The following is a 17,945-nucleotide window of genomic DNA, read 5'->3' as shown; positions in this document are numbered from 1 at the left end:
GATCGAGGCTTCGTGAAGCAATGAAACAGTTGAAGCAAACGTGCCATATTGTTTCGAGGCTTCGAATCAATCCGACACCCGTCTCCACGGTGACACCTAGTGGTCACTTGCAGGTGTTGATCTGAAACAACTTTGATTTTTAATACAACGAGCCAATAAAAAATGTTTTTTTATTTATTTGTATTTTTATTGTATGTTTCTATTATGAAGCTTGTAACCTGTAGTCTCTTCACATTGCATAATGTTATTTTGGTCATGAAAAATGAATAAAAGAAATCAAGCCACAATGTCTCACTTTCTTATAGATTTTTATTAAAAAATATCAATCTCTCTGCTGTCGAAGGACTCAGCCTACTTCTTTTTTTACAGATAATTTCTCCAGCCTTTGAAAAAATCCTCTCACAAGGGAGACTTGTTGTTGGCATGCAAAGATATTTTTTTAGCAAGGACATACAAATGAGGAAAGATTACTGCTCTCTCTTTCCAGTAAGTTAGGGGACCATTGAGTTCTGGGCAAAAACGCATCGTTGAGGTATTTTTTCACTTCCACTGTGGCATCAGCTGTAGCATTGTGTATCATCTGGGTTTCACGGATGTGATTATCAAAATGTCCCCATAAACTGTGCTGTGTTTCTACTGGTGTTGATGATGATGATGATGATGGGCCTGATGTTGACATTTGTGGCTCTGAATGAAAATGAAAATCTATTATATGCATCTATCTATTAATCTATGTATATATCTAATAATCTATCTATCTATCTATCTATCTATCTATCTATCTATCTATCTATCTATCTATCTATCTATTATATGTATCTATCTATTAATCAATGTATATATCTAATAATCTATCTGTCTATATACATATTTCTATCTATGCATCTATTAATGTGTCACTATATGTACTCTGTCTCTCAGTCAATGTGTAAATTTAAATGGAAGCCTAAATATAACTAAACTAATCGCACTTAGATGTCACTATATCACCAAAAATCCGCTACCTCAAAACCAAACTCCTTTCACAAAAACCCACGATGTGAAAATGCGTTGACTTCACTTTTATTCTGTGTGTGATAGTTTGATCTTTCCCGACCGACATGTCAATCAGACCCTGAAGCCCCGTTCACACTACACGCGACCAAGCGACGTGATACCATTCATTTCAATGGTGAGCGGGCGACTTCCGGCGACACGCGCGACAGCGACCGTTGACGACTAGATGGGGCGTGTCTGGTGACGCGACAAAGTTGAGAAATGTTTAACTTTATGCAAATGAAGAGCGATTTTTGCGAGCGACAACCAATAGGAGTGGAGCGCACGTGACCCTTCTCCTCAGCCTCTGAAGTACTGCTGGAACCGGACTTGATCCAGCCGCAGTTCCTGCACCAGCCGGTGGTACTCGCTGTGCTGTCTCTGAGCCCGATTGGTCTCGTGAACCGAGATAGACCGGCGTTTGCGCTTATGCCGTAGATAAACGGCCACAACGAGAAAAATCGACTTCTGTGTCTCGTTCATCTTCATGCTTCACTACAGACGTTTTTATGTACGGAGTATATTTATATTTAGTATTTTCCCTCCATAAATTGTGTTTTTTAGCGGCAAGAAAGCTGATTCGCTGTCTTTTGGATGTCATACTAGTCAACCAGTAGTGGGAACGCCCACTAGCGACCTCATCGCCAGTAGGCTTGTTTGAGATGAGCAAAATCTGCGCAGAACCGATCACCGGTGATCAGCGCGAGATGCATGCCGGTTAGAAATGTGTCCGAGTGCGGTCCGCCTTGCTCTGATGTCATGCCGACGTATGTCAAAAAACTCTCGCGAGCGCAAGGCGCACGTGTCGGATTCTGCAGTCGCGCGCAGTTGCTCTCCACCGACTGCGCTGATCAAAAGCATGATGGGAAACCACTTGCTGACGACACAGCTTAATGCTCATTGGTTTAAACAACCGTGATGTATTGTTCTCTTTTTAAAATGTTTGATTTCAAAACTCTGATATCATGTTTAATGTGTATAAATTATGTGTGGATATTCCCAAACTCTCTGACAGTGCGATCTATGTGATGTAATTTTTATGATTTTCTTTAAATAAAAACACATGTCTGTATTAAAGAAAAAATGACTGATAAACACGTAGTAGGCCTATTTAAAATGGAATTAAATAAGTACTTTGGGTGTCTTCATTATATTTATTTTCATATATAAGCAACAAAACTTAAATTACATCCAGTTTATTAGCCACACCGTGCACGAGCGTGAATCCCGCGATATCCGCCTGATCTCACAGGTGTCTGATGATCCACTGCGAGAAGAGAGATCTGTCCGGCTTGCCTGCGCTTTCTTCACTCCTCCTCTCACTGCAGCCGCCTACTCTCGACTACATTTCAGGCGAGGCAAGGCGCATCTCAAACAAGCCTAGTGACTGGCGACTTGCAGCGTCAAAGTCGCGTGTAGTGTGAACGGGGCTTCAGGCTTTCTGATTGGCCTAGGTCTACAGTGAACGTAGACTCTGGGCCAAAAACGGTTCGCCGGCTGAACGTAGACAGTTCGGCTCTCTGATTGGCCTAGAGTCTACAGTGAACGTAGACTCTGGGCCAATGACGGGCCGTAGCTGTCTACGGTCAACGTAGACTTTGCACTTCGCTAAAGAGAACCCCTTGCGAATTCCCCAAATGTGGGAATCTCGACTGCATAATTTCTGAAAGTGGGGGACTGCGTTCGCGCTCTCCCCTGATTTACTGGTAGGCCTACAATAATAGAATCGAATAGTAATTGACTCAGACAGATTACTATTCTGTTACAACAGACAGATCACAGTGTAAAGTCTTAAATTTAGACTTAAATATATCATTCTGTAGTTGATTGAGATTCTTTCCTCACGTTTAAAATTGGTCGAAAGCCCTAAAATTATCCTTTGGTTTTGTTCAGAAAGCTTATATCATTTCATTTTTAGATATTTTTTCAAGCAACTTTTTTTGGGAGATTTATTTCATAACTTAAGCACATTCTTTCACCTTAAATTCAAAATAACTCGTACTTTCATCCATAACCCTGTTAATCAATGTGAGATTGAGCTGAATTGTCTCTGCCGACCTCTTGTGGAAAAAAATCAGTAACTCAACATAATATTTCATGACTCTTGCCACTAGATGGCCTTATAGCTCTATATGGAGCAAATGGACTGTTCCCCGAGTCTTAAAGTCAGTCTTCTTCCTTTTATTTCTTCACTATTCATTCAGGTATCTATTAAGACATTTAAAAATATATTTTTTAATAAAATTGTAGTATTTTTTTTGTTTTAATTTTGACCTTTTTTTTCTGTATATACTGAAGTGCCAGATATTGTAATACCGTATTTCAAATCAGTAAGGTGGACACTACAGCAGGGATATTATAATAAAAAAAAACAAGTAAAACCTTGATGAATACGTATTAGAAAATGCTGGTTTTTAATTCAGAATTGATTTTTATTTGACAAATTGAAGAAAAAACATTGCCCCGTTATATCACCCCCAGTCGTTTTATTAGGATTTCCTAGGTGAGTGTGTGTGTGTGTGAGAGAGAGAGAGAGAGAGAGAGAGAGAGAGAGAGAGAGAGAGAGAGAGAGAGAGAGAGAGAGAGAGTGTGTGTGTGTGTGTGTGTGTGTGTTCTGCATTGGAGATGTGTGTTCTGTAGTCTCATGCCTTCATTTGTGTGTGCTTGTTCACATTCCCTTCATTCCTATGTGGGTCAAATCAAATAAATTATAACTTTTATTACAACCACATAAACTCCTCGAATGCAATCCATTTTGGTTTTGTGTGTATTCCCAAGTTCAAGTGCGATAAAAGTCCTAAGGTATTGGACCACTCTGATGAACATTCAATTAAAAAAAAAACAACAACAAAAAAACATTTCGGGTCAAAATAACCCGAAGAGAGGATGACGTATCGAAAGGGTTATTAAGGTTTATTAACGAGCTCGTTTGCCCATAAAATCTTTAAGATATTAGGTTAAACTTATTTGGCTTGCTGTCCGCTGGAGAGGGGCTCGATGAAGCAGCTTCAACTCGAGCTCTGATATACCCCCCCAGTGGCTAAATGTAGGACCTGTTAATTAAAGGGCAAGGTACCTAAGATGAAGGTGGAGTTTGGGGAGGTGGAGGGATACTGGAACAGCTGATACTAGAGGTAAGCGGCTGCTTATATACTCTGTTTGTTGATTGAAAGATTGGATGGGCTCGCTCCTCCCTAACTTACGTTTAGGAACTTCATTTAAAGATGATGTAACAGTATCCCCAGCTACAAAAACATGTGAACCACCAAACTGCTGTGATTGTGCCTGGTTATATGAAGAAATAGTTATATGAGGACAAAAACTCTTCTATTGTACTTTTTGTGTCCCTGAGTTGTTCGGCTGTTTGGAGAAGTAAGATTAACTGTGTGTTTTCTTTTGTACAGTGTGGCTCTGGACAGGATCGCTCCGCTGTGTGAGACGCCTGTGCAGATTCAGGGAGTTTTGCTGAGACTGAGTCTGTGGATCTGGCATCATCGTGTCCGTTCTTTCAAGACCTTGTTCCTGCTGTGCTTGTAATATGTACATATTCAATCTGTGTGCAGTCTGGTGGAGGGAGATCTTTAGAGGAGATCGACGTGTCCCTGCGTTGGCTCGTTGCAAAGTGTACAAATAGGCAAGTTTTGTACACATGACGGCTTGGCTCCAACATTTGTAAGATTGCCGGTGTGTTTTCTCCTGTATATTGTAGCCTTGGCCCAGACTGAAGGGGTGTCAGCGCTCTGAGACGTGTTGTTTGGCTGGTGGACGTCGTCACTGGTGTTGTGTTGGTGGAAGTGGATCATTTGTGAGGAAGATGAAGTGATTAGGTGGAGGTTTGGTGATGGTGGAAGTGACCAGTGTTTTTCTTTTAGTTACACCAGATTCTCTCACTGTCGCTGGTTAGTGGGGCATCAGTGCAGACTTACTGTGTTGTAATTGAAACAGAGCTTTTAGATCTGGCATCGCAATGTCTGTTAAAGCCTTTGTCCCTGCATTGCTTGGAATGAGCTCATCCTCGATCTGCGGTTATTCAGATGGAGGGTTAGAGAAGATCGACGCGGTCTTCAGAGGCATTTTTGTGGACTGCAGGTCGATGAGTCTCTCTTGGCGACGAATGAAATCACGCAAAGTTTTAGTGTTCATTTTTGGCAAAGAAATACCCAGTTTGCTCTATATGCGATGTTGAACTCAAACAGGCTTTAGTGATGTTTTTTTTCTCAGGGCTTGTCTGAGTACTTTCTTTCAATACCTTGTTCCTGCTGTGCTTGTAATATGTACATATTCAATCTGTGTGCAGTCAGGTGGAGGGAGATCTTTTGAGGAGATCGACGTGGTCTTCAAAATGGTGGCAGATGGTATTTTAGTTAATTAATCTCTCTTTACGACGGATTAAATCACAGACCGTTTTAGTGTTGATATTTGGCAAAGGAATACCCAGTTTGCTCTCTCATAGGCTTTTGTGATGTTTTTTTTTCATGGCTGGCCTGAGTGCTGCGAGCTGACCGGAGAAGTTTTACAAAGGTGTACATAAGCCTGTTGTACCGAGCGCCGATGTCTTGTTTAGACATTGACACCAGTAGCGGCTCCTGGCTATACATTTAAGACAGATTCTGGGTCTTAGCGCTATAGTTTATGATAAACACTTTGTAAACTTTATATTCTAATCGCTAAACACATCAGACTCCATTTGGCTGGTAGTGTAAATTTATTGATCGTCTGTACCAGGAGTGTCATGTCGTGCTTGGACAAAATGGACGGATCCAGTGAAAGATGTCGAGCCGCACCAGCAAACCCCTGTGTGTCCACTCACTGAAGAGCTGTGTTTAGAGACACGCCATGGACAAGATTACAGCCACGGTCCACATACATGCGTTCAGGAGGAGCTTCACCAGCTGTTCTGTTCCTCTGCATGAGGCCTTCAGCCGTCGGCCGCAGTTTGTCCAGTGATTCCTCACAGATCAGGACCGATATGAGGATCTGATCCGGATCATTGGACGGTGCTCCATTCAGCAGTGCCATTCCCGTCTCCAGAAAGTTTCTTGCAGATCTGATAATGAATGCAAAACAAAGATTCAAACATTTGTTTTGTTTTTCTCAGTGTTGACTTATTAGTTTAGTCAGGTGTTTTTTCTATTATTATCATAACAGTCATTATTACTATTTATTAATGATTAAGATTTTTCATTACGAATACCAAGCCATGAGTACAGAAATCTTGCTCTGCTGTGGACAACAATCCCTGCTAAATTCAGTGACTGTATGTTTACAATCAGACATTTTTGCGTTTGTAAAACTGTTTAATTCTCCTTCTTGGTGAAGTCAGACTTTAAGACTTTCCCAAAAGTGGACATGATCTGTGTTCGGCAGTCCTCAATGTTTTCAGCTTCAGCAATAAGAAAGGCTTTCCTGCAGTTTTGGTGCTGGCACACGCTCTGAAATAATCTCCTTTAAATGAGGATCGTCCAGCCATGAAGGAAAAGCTTCCAGCTCATTGATGGAAGAGCTTGACATCTGTGTATAAAATATAAAACATCAAGTAATGCACTTAGATTTTCTTTAATGAAATTCTTACGAGCCCCTGCATGCTCTGTCTCTTATTTTCCCTTTTTTTTCTGAGCAGTTGTGGTCAGTGGGATGGAGGCGGAGCCGGATTATTATACATTCTCACTCCAATAATAATATAATAATGATTATTCCCAACACCTGCGGCCTTTTCCTATTTAAGAGCTCAGGAAAGCCTCAGGAAACCTGTTGGTGGTTTTGGATTTTTTCTTTTCTTTTGTACAGGATGGTGAGTTTGTGTTTGTTTAGTTATATTAGAATAGAGGGAAAGCCTAGGTAAGTAAGCTGACCCGGAAGACCCTTTTGTGTTTGTTATTTTTCTCTGGAGTTAGGAAAGCTTTAACTAGTGGTAGTTTAGATTAGTTAGCTCACCGGTCCTTAACTTCTGTATGTTTATATTTTCATTGTTTTTTGTTTGTTTGTTTGTCTCTTTTTCTTGCTCTGGCCATTGCGATTGTTTCGCCATTTTTCTAAACAGCTTTTTATGTTTGTCCCTAATCGGGGTCGTAACAGAAATGATTCCTGATATGTATTTCTTTATGTATTAGATACAATATGATGTAATCTGAATGTGGTAGTAATTTGAATAAAATTCAATCAACATTTTATTTTTTGTGTTTCAGACGTTTTATGGCAAGAAGTATAAATTGGATGTACTTTTCATAAATGAACGTCTTAAACCTTTTCGTCTGCACACTGGTCATAAGGGTTACAGGTGTATATGCAGACAGAGCTCTACTCCTTCTGGATCAAATCCCTCTGACTTCTGCTGAAATCATCTGGCCGGTCCCTCTGCGCACAATACTGCTGTAGAGATCCCACATCTCCTGAAATGTGTGGTTCTCAAATCCTTTCTGTCCATAGACACACTGCTGGATGGAGAACAGATAATTAAGGGAAGCTTCTGGATTGTCTATTGTCTATTTTCTTCCGGTTATTTAGAAAGTTCTGCAATCAACCCCACTGCAATTACATACATTACTTGTAAAATATTTGAATAGAATCTTTGCAAAGATGAAAAGAAAAACACAGAAAACAACCATCGGCATTTATGAATATAGCAGTTGCTCAGGGGGCAGAAGAATAATATGGCCGGCTGACGGTGGATTACTGGTGTGACCATCTCAAGGTACACTGAAATTAAAATACATGTCTATAAGTTAATGCAGTTCGTGTTGATGAGCCGCCAACAAATAATTCATACACAATATTCCGTCATTTAAAATGTAAGCGAGTGTAAATGTCAGCAGAATCAGATTGGAGTCCGTCGGATAAAACGAGTTTACTGAATCAGTAAGTCAGTCTGCTATTTTATTCCAACTATATTACTATATTATACATTATACAAGATATTTAGTTGTGCTTTGCAAAAAAATAGCCTATTTAGTAATGTGAAAGTTATAATTTAGTGCTTTCTCTTAATGTGAAAACTAGGTTAAGTTGTAACCACTTTGGTGCAACCGGTCCAGAATAAAAAACTGAATAAAATGTCATATGAACTATTGTAAAAAATAATATTTACAAACTTTTAAATAATAGTTTATTTTAAAAAAGTCACCAGTTCTAAAGTTAATTTAGTAATGTATAATTTGACAATAAACATCTAAATCTTTTTGAGGAAAATAAACCCTTCAAATCTGCCTGTTCAGTTTGTGTCGTGTACTAAAGGTCCGTTTTCTCCATATTAGGATTTTTCCGCGTTCAGCGCTGTGATTGGTGGTCCAGCGTGGCAACGAGAGACTAATTTCAAATGACAGGAAAATTGACCAATCATATCGCTCCTCTAAGTGGGTGGGGCTTGATATCACTAAGTTTATGACAAGATCCGCCGGCGCCGCTGTGAGGAACTCGATCGGGGAAGAAACGTTGATATAATAGATAACGTTATTCGCTATGAAAACTGCAAGCAACATAATTGAGGAGGATATATTTGCTAATTTATTATCCACGCTGTTTTCAAGATTAACTTTTAAATAAAAAATTACGTTAATCGGCAAAGGAAGAGCTAACGTTACTCGTGCTGAAAGCCAAAGCTTTTTAAAGCATTTCCACCACAGCCGTTAAGCGACACCACTGGATCACAGCATCAGCCCGGTAAGTTATTTAAAAATCTAATAGGTTACGTGACTGATTTTATTCTGGCTGCCACTGTTTTATATGTCCAGCTTTAGGTGAGAAGAAAACGGTTATTTTGCAGAATTACTGGTCAGTCTGTAACGTTAAATTTACTAACTTAAGTCCCGTCCGAATGTGCCATAATGCCATCAGTAACGTTAACGTTAATCATCACGGTCACGGACAATGTCAGTAAAGATTACGGCGACTTTTACCTTCAGTAAAAGGTCCGGGAAAATTACCTCGGGTAATAGTAACGTTAATCCCTTGCGAATAGGCCCTCTGTAACGTTAAATATGTACGTAAATATTTCGTCATTTCCTGTTTAAAAGTAGTTTTCCGCGGTTTTTCAAGTATGGAGACGCTTGAAAACGCATTCAGTTGCGTTCTAGAACATCTTTTAGCGTTAGGTGACAATTAGTTACACAATCCAATCTGAAGTTAATTAATACATCGTTCGACTGGACATAACTGTTTTATAAATATAGGTTATGTGATTGCGCACGTCAGGAAAGCAACGTAATTCGCACCTGACGACAGGCAGGTCGGTCGAAATACCCCTCACACTTCTGCTAGTTTTACTTAGATATCTTATCCTGTGCGAACTAGACATTATTATTATTATTGCAGATGTCCTGTGGTAAAATTATATTACATCTACCCTCCCTTGTAAAGTTAATCCCGTCCGATTAGGCCTTTAGCAACCATGCACATTTGCGCTAATTCTGCACAAGTTAATTTTTCAAACTCTGACAAATAATAATAAAAAAATTGCATAAGGAAAGCATTATTGACATAATTTTTAACTTTAATTACAGTAATTGTGGCGAAGTCATTCTCTTTTGGTTGGATGCACATTAGAGCTGGGCAATATAGATAGGTTTCCGATGACGTCACATTTCTCCCGCAAGTCCTTTCGGCGCCATCTTGTGTGTCAAGTGGGTCAAGCATTTGTGTTATGGAGAATGATAATATCCTGAAGCAATGGGTCATTACAGACTTTAACCTTAATTATACATGCACATTGATAATAATATTAATACCTTATCTTTATCAGGGTTCTCAAGTTTTATCAAAAGCTTGGAGTGAGATCACATGCGGTAAGGGGAGGAGCCTAAACGGAGCCCCCCCCCCCGCCTATCCCCGCCCCCAATTTTACCCATTGTTCATAATTAACCAGCAAAAATTTAAATTATAACAATTGGTAAATGACAGAGCAATTCATCACATCAAATATAGGCCTACTCTTTAATGTTATATTTCAAAATTAGGCTACAAATATATAACAAATTGCTCCAAAATGTTTGGAAAACAAATATTTTTACATTTTTCCCTGACATCTTTGAAAAATACAAATGTAATGGCAATGATTAGGCTAATGTATGTTTTGACAGGATATACAATATTACCAAGAGCACTCTGCTTTAGCCTTAATGTAACTAGAAATACTATTAATACAGTATAATATAGAATTTAAAATAAACTGAAGAAATACATCTTCCTTCTATCCCATACCCAATAACATTTCCTTAGCCAAACTGAGACAAAGCTTTTGGCCTGGTTGCAAAGCAGTTGTAGAGTTTTTGACTGCATCAATAATGTATACGATGGGCTATATATTAAATGTTCTAGTCTAAAAATGTTAGGCGAGCTTTCTTCCAACTTACTTTCTCCATCACGACGTGTGTTCGCGCGATGTCGCGGTGGCCGAACTTCCGTGTGTGCTCGCGGACTTCGCGCGTCTAGTTGCTTAGTAACGAACGCAATCTAGCCGAGATGCGGACGCGCTGGCGGCAGGAAACTTATCTTTGTGTGCATGCGCCTCGTATACAACGTTATATATAAAGCTTGCAGGACAACTTGGTTGGCATTGCCTTTTCAGCGTGAGAAATACACGGTGTGGCGTGTGAGCGTGTGAACTGGTTGAATTGCGTGTGTCTCATGGCCAATGCGTGAGACTTGAGAACCCTGTCTTTATATTTTCTAGTCTAGTATCCGCCTACCATCCATTATCAGCAGTTTTAAAGGGATGGAAATAAAAAAAAAAAAAAAAACTGCTTAAACTTTCTATTTTTATTTTGATGCTTACATTGAACAGTAAAAATTTAAAGCACTGACTGGGAGCCTGGTTTTATCATCAATTTATCATCAGTTTAGTTTGATTTGTTTTTGCCAAAAGGACGTTGTCCCAGTACACTTTATATTATTGTCCTGGTTGCTCTCATGGAACTTTTTAAAAGCTTCTGTATCGTCAATTAAACTGGGCATTATTCTCCGTTTGGCTGGAGTTAATGTTCAGTGCTGCTCTTGTGAACATTAAGAGGTTTAGTGCTCTGGAGATATGACACTTTATCTAATCATTTCCAAGATGGGCTAGCTAAATGTGCTAGCTCATCGGCTGTCAAATCACTGTAACGTTACCCAGGCGGCTACTATCGACACAGACCTTGAGAGGTGTTGGCTCGGCAGAAGTACACTCTGACGATTGTCCACCTTCATCACTTGCTCTGTGGCCACATCAGCTGGACGAGGCAGAGGCTAACTTACACCTGAAGCACATCGCTCCGTGCCTCTGCTCTCCATCTCTCTCCTTCACTGAATTAGTTCGGAGCGTCGTGTTGTTGTTTTTTTACCCAGATATATAAGGGCTGTGCAGATATCAGCCGCCTGGCTACAGCATGTGAACCGTCAATGCAGGGCTCCAGACTAACTTTTCCACGAGGGAGTGAGAGCAAGACAACGCTTAGTTTGGAGACGGTGAAGTCTTGTTTACACTTTTCAAAACTGACTTTTGCCTGGCTCCGAGAGAGGGAGTGCGCGCGCGCGCAACCGGCTCTTTCTTTCTGCTCGTAACTCGTTCTTTCGAACTGTCACGAGCGCAGCAGTTCATCTACATTACTCCCCAATCAAATAAGACTTTGGCGGGACAAAAATGTGAACGAATAACACACGGATTTAAAACGCATACAATTTTTTTCCCCTTTTTGACAGCTTTTGACACACAACATGGCGGCGCGCCGCAGAGGATAATGGGTAATTTGAGAAATGGAAACCCATCTATAGACAATAAGATCTATAAGATAATATGTATATATTTTCCGAAGCAATATAGATTGAGACTATATCACTTATATCAATATAGCCTGATGGCACATTAAAAGAAATTATTAAACCAGTTCTGATAAATAAATATACCATTATTCAGCCTAAAATAGCTGGGTTTCAGTCACGTGATTATTAGGAGTGTAAATATGAATCGATTCGTATCGATGCATCGATTATACAGCCGACGATTCGATGCGTCCGCAAGAGTATCGATTAATGTGTTTGTTTTGCCGCCTGTTTCTTTTCAGCATCCGCTCATATGCGTACAAACGATTGTTGTTATGCACTTGGCTAACGTTAGTTAGTCACCGAACTAAACTGCCAGTGTGAATGCACCCTCAGTCACTTAGTCGGCGAATTCCAAGCTAGCAGTTACTAACGTAAACAAACAGGCGCTAACGTGTACAAAAGGCTACTTCAACAGCTTACTTGAAAAGTCTAGGGTGCTTTCACACCAACTCGGAACGGAACGGGAACGGTTCGCATGAAAAATCGCTAATTATGTAAACACTGTCTGTCATGCGGACCCGGGTGCGCACTGGGGTACCAAACCCGAGACTGGCTGGAGGAGGTGCGCTGAGTTCGGTTGCACTCGAACCGTGCCGCGGCTCGCGTGAATGTGAAAGCATCACGGACTCGGGTGCGCACTTGTTCAGGAAGTGACCTGCGCATTGTTTTTAGCTGATTATGATGTATTTAGTTAAATAAAACACATGTAAGGGATGATAGTGTTGATAAATTTACCTTGGAGAAGAGCGAGAGTGAGTCTGTATTCGCACACACATAGCGCGTGGACTCAGGGCAACAAATTTATGGAAATCCACTGTCTCCTGCGTTTGCAATCAGCAAAAAGCCAAATGCGACACACAGTAAACCGGTGTTGTTCACTCAGCTGTGCATAATAGCACCAAATAAAAAAACACAATATATTGACCCGCGTTCTGTTTTCTATCATGCGTCGTGCACGTTTGCGATGACGTAAGATGCACGGAAACGCACCAGGATTCGATAGAATCAAGTTTAGAACTGTATGCAGTAACTGTTATATTTGCTGTTCTGTGAATAGATTGTGAATCGAATACTGTTCCTGTATTCTCAATAAAAGGCCAATTATAAACATTTTTGTTGATTTATTTGAAACTTAATAGATATCATGTAAAAATATAGATTATCGAATCGTATCGCGGGGAATTCTGAAGTATCGAAAATAATCGAATCGTTGGCTTAAGAAGTCGGTATCGTATCGAATCGTCATGTAGGCTCCGATTTACACCCCTAGTGATTATGATGACGCGGGAAGGCAGGGCGATTTCAGATGGAGGGCAGGAAGTAAACATGGAGAATACGTCTATGGAGGAACGGTTGCGGAGAGTCCATATTGAGTCTAATTTACCTTGATCATTTCATGTCCCATTCCCAATGATCCCCTGAACGACAACCTAATGCTATATAAACACAGACACAAAAAAACACGTTGGCTAGCTAACATACCGTCGCTGCAGAGACACGGCATTAACAGACTCTGCTCCTCCCAAACCGCAGACGTAACATTACGTTAAAAATCCACTTTTTACGGCATTGTTCTGAGTTTTTTACATTTCTCACCTTTATGAATGACAATCTTTGGTACTCTATAAAAACCCTTTCCCTTTTCTCGATTAGAACGATTGGAACCGCCGTAAACTACACAAAACATTGATGGCAGATCCTCAGCTATTTCACTTCCTGCCCTCCATCTGAATTTTCGCGCTCTCGTGATGCAGCAGCGTGACGTCACGTGAAACCAACCTATAGAGATAAGCTCTCTGGTCAATGTTTGCATGCACTCACACACACACACACACACACACACACACACACACACACACACACACACACACACACACACACATACCTCTAATGACCAAGAACAATGCAGTGTTTTCAAAAACCTCCTTCTGCAGTGGACAACCCCCCTTGAATTGAATTTCGACATGAGGGAATTTTCGAAGACACTTAAATATAATACAAATTAAGGTGGTTAACAATTGAGGTTAAAGACTGACATTTCAAAATTACCATTAACCTGTTAGGCTGCAACCCCACTTTTGAAAAATCCCCAGAAATGGCATACCCAAACTGAAACAGATACAGTTCATGAACCCTTTGCACTAAAAGCACAAGTGTGATCTCATTTGAATATTTAAATATAGAATTAATTATTGTCATAATGGATTTTTTTTTTATAAATAGCTTCAAAGTTTTGCAAAGTAATTAGAAATGTTTTTTATGAAACATCTTCATGAAAATAAAATTGAAGTTGGCATTGTATCAATCTAGAAATGCACTGCAGCTAAAGCCACATGTCTGACCATGTTATATTTAAAATTTGAAGATAAGTCTAAAACTCTGCATTTAGTAAAATGTTTTTCAAGATCATGTCATATGACTTTATTTTGACTCTAAAATGCAAACTGATGTTTATTGTCATCTTCTAGCATCTATTCAGTCTATTGTCTCTATTGTTTTGTGCTGCAAACGAGCCCCATTCAGTGTCAGTCTCCCCTGCACACATTCACACCTCTCCAGCCTGGTTATGGCTCTAAATATGCTTTTCTTTTGTCTACATTATAATTAATAATGACTGGCTATTCACACTGTTTTAATCCCTAATTTCTTTGATCAAAGTTCTCTCTTCACATTTGAAACTGTATAAAATGACTTTCTTGAAAAAAAAGAAACATTTCAGTAAGCATTCCTATTTAGAAAACATCATAAAAATAACAGCTAGGTGGCAGGTGCACCTAGGGCTAGCTAGCATGTTAGCTTAGCACACCATCAATACACGACAATTTATGAGAATAAAGCCATGTTTGTGCTCAACTTACTTTATAGCGCAAGTCGAGTGTTTTAAATAACCTTCTGTGATCTGATTTGGCTTCAGATAAAAAAATCAGACAGAAAATATATTATTTTATAGTATTCTGCACGATGATAAAGTCTATATCGATTAGCATTACATTATAAATATAATCTATTATTCTGAAAATACCTGACATGGCTCGAAGAACACAGGTAAATCAAATATCTTTGCAATTATGTTTATTGTCTTCAAAACATCTTTATCTGCATGTTACAGCGATCTCTGTTAGCTTTTGTTTATGTCAGGGACTTCTTGGAATGTCACATGATTATGGCACTTCTTCGTTTGTTCCATATATGGACTATACTGTGCACACGGTGCCCTTAGGCTGCCTGTATGGATTGAAAACACAGTACATCAGAGTATACAGCGCTCATAATTATTACATCGACGCATTTGGGTATAAATTCAATAAATATTATTCCTGTCTATAGAAATCTGATGTAAACCTATGAGAATCGATCAACATTTGTCCAAATCTGCACATTGTTGAGCTAAAAGCCTTGAGGGACGTTGTTTTGTCAAGCGCTGTCATGACGACAGCACAGGAGTTATTTTCTGAATGGGAGCGGCTGACGCTCATAATTCAGATTGAAGGTATCGGCTCATTTTTTAATTATGTAGGAAAGATGGTGGATAAGCCCGATTAAAAAAAACGGTGGAGTGTTCCTTTAAGGGCACACAGAAACACAGTTACAGTAGGCCTACACTTGCAGGTAGCTTGTTAGAAAAAAAGTACTCTGCATTGTCTACAATGTTACCTGCTAAAATGTCACGGTTCCTACACGTGATAACAAATAATGTATTTAAATAATGAACACATGTAAAACCGAACACACATTTACAAAATCAAAGTAGAAATTGTAAGGTTTGCTGGTAGGTTTACTGTTGCTCGCCCGTTGCTCTCCGACAGGAGTAATGCTCTCTCTCGTGTAAAATAAAATTGAAAATGGCGGAAATGTTTATCGCAAGATCTGGCAACAGTGATCTCTATTAACTTTCAAGTCGCGCGTTGCCAGTAGTCATGTCTCAGTAGGGCTTGTGCCATCTAGCGGTTGAGAATTGTAATTGCATTTTTATTGAACTTAAAATGAAAGACAGTCAAATATCGTAGAATGTGTATGCATATGCAACTATGAATGTTACCTGTGACAGCAAAGCTAATGCAAAATTCAAATGTGTGGGCTAAAAGCAGACTACACGTAGCCCGTCCAATTCAGAGCTAAATTGTGGCTACAGATAGACCATGTCATGAAATAACACGTCTTGTAGATATTATTGACATAGCAAACATGATAGGATATCAACCATCTTATGCGCTACCTGGCCAAAAACTACAATTAATCAGTTTTGACTTGACTATAAGTGGGCTACAAATAGTCGGTCTGACTAGGAGCTAAATCGTGGCTATGCACAGCCTACGCATAGAACATGTGAAAGAAATTAAACTAAACCCCTTGTAATCACTGTTGACTTTGCTTACATGATGGAATATCATACATCTCGCAAGTTATTGTGGCCAAAACGACATGTATCCAAATTCAAGGTTATTTTGGCTAAAAGTGGGTTACGCATAGCCGGACTATATCAGGTCTATAGTTAACCGAGACGGTGAAGTGACGGCTATTGCTTGCTGGGAGGGTTCATTTGCAAAACGTAAATATAAGAAACTTATCCAAGATGATTATGACGATGATTACTATTATTTAACTGAAGTTATGATTACAAATGCCTTTATTTGAATGTATTTTTATCCGCCGGGATGATAGAATTGACGTCATTACGTGAGGACGTAAAAGAACTGGTGAACTGCTTTTTTTTTTTTTACCGGTTCATTGAAATGAACTGTCCGAAAGAACCGTACTTCCCATCGCTATATTGTAGTAGCAACATGTTGATGTTTGCGCTCGCTAACGATTTGTCAATAGACTTTATGCGCCACACGCAGCCGGAAGCTCTGTGTATTTCTGGTATCGCTGTCGAAGAGGATTTACTTATTACAATGCTCATGATAACTTTCGTTAACTCTTTATAAAATTTAAAGCGGATCTCATAACAAAAGCTAGTAGACCGGATAGATTTTTTAAACAAGCGGGTTATTCATAAGCCAGTAAGATCAAGATGCTGTGGAAAGCACCACGCTGAAAAGGGGCGGGCTGTTTGCAAACGTCTCTGTTCTGCTATTGGTCTACAGTCTGAGTCTACGGCGACTGTAGACTCCCAGCCAATCAGAAAGTCCAATTCACAAAATTGGGCGTGCAGCGTCTATTGGCTCGTTTCCACTGAACGGTTCGGTACGGTACGGTACGCAATTATTTGCGTTTCCACTGTCAAAAGTTGTGAATGGTACCAAAAAGCCGTACCGTACCACTTTTTGGGTACCCTTCCGTTGGGGTACCTAGCACATTGGTACGGTACTAAAAGGTGGAGCTAGACTCACTGCAGAACGTTGATTGGTTGACAGAGTATCGTCACTTGTGCGTGCTACAAGGGCATTAGAAGCGCCATTTTTTTTAATATACAGTTGAAATATAATACTACTGTTATTGTGTCACGAAATGTAGTTTTAAGAGTTTTTCAGGCGAGAATGTAGTTTTTTAAAGCTCAAATCTGTGGTTTATTTATAGATTTATGATAATTTGACTGAGATCCATTCCAAGCAATCACGGGCGATCGGTGCTCAAGTACCCCGCCTGGAACAGCCTTTCCTCGGCTAGTCGTTCTGATGTTTGCCGCTGACTCTGACGTCTCTGTAGTGGTTAAACATGAGATATAATTCGTCTTGTACAGACCTAACAGGCGATCTTTCTTCTCGCGAATCTATAAGTCGTTCCCTGGCCAATAGTTTTGGCAGAAAGCTAACGTTAAGTGAAGTTTCATATATTTGAGCGCTGAATTTGTATATTTGACTGATTTGTTTGCTTTATGTTATTAAAGCTTTACTGTATAGCTTTTTGTACCTTTTACTTATACTTTTATAATGGCTATTATTGATCAAACTGAAATTTAACAAAAAGAGATAGGGTTGAGTTTTGTCATTTTTTATTTTATTACAAGACCATCTGTAATGTTGTTTATTGCAACATTTGTACCAATGCAGATATTGCCTGGAATATGTTTAATATTTTTAAATTTAAACGAAAAGAGGCAGGGTTGTGTTTTATATTTAGTTTTGTTATTAAATATAGGCTACATACATGCAGTGAATATAATCAATAGGCTATGC

This window comes from Rhinichthys klamathensis, unplaced genomic scaffold (genome assembly GCF_029890125.1).
Source record: "Rhinichthys klamathensis goyatoka isolate OS25496 unplaced genomic scaffold, OSU_Roscu_1.1 h1tg000760l_1, whole genome shotgun sequence".
In the NCBI taxonomy this organism is placed as follows: Eukaryota; Metazoa; Chordata; class Actinopteri; order Cypriniformes; family Leuciscidae; genus Rhinichthys; species Rhinichthys klamathensis.
Note: the sequence above shows the minus strand (reverse complement) of the source record.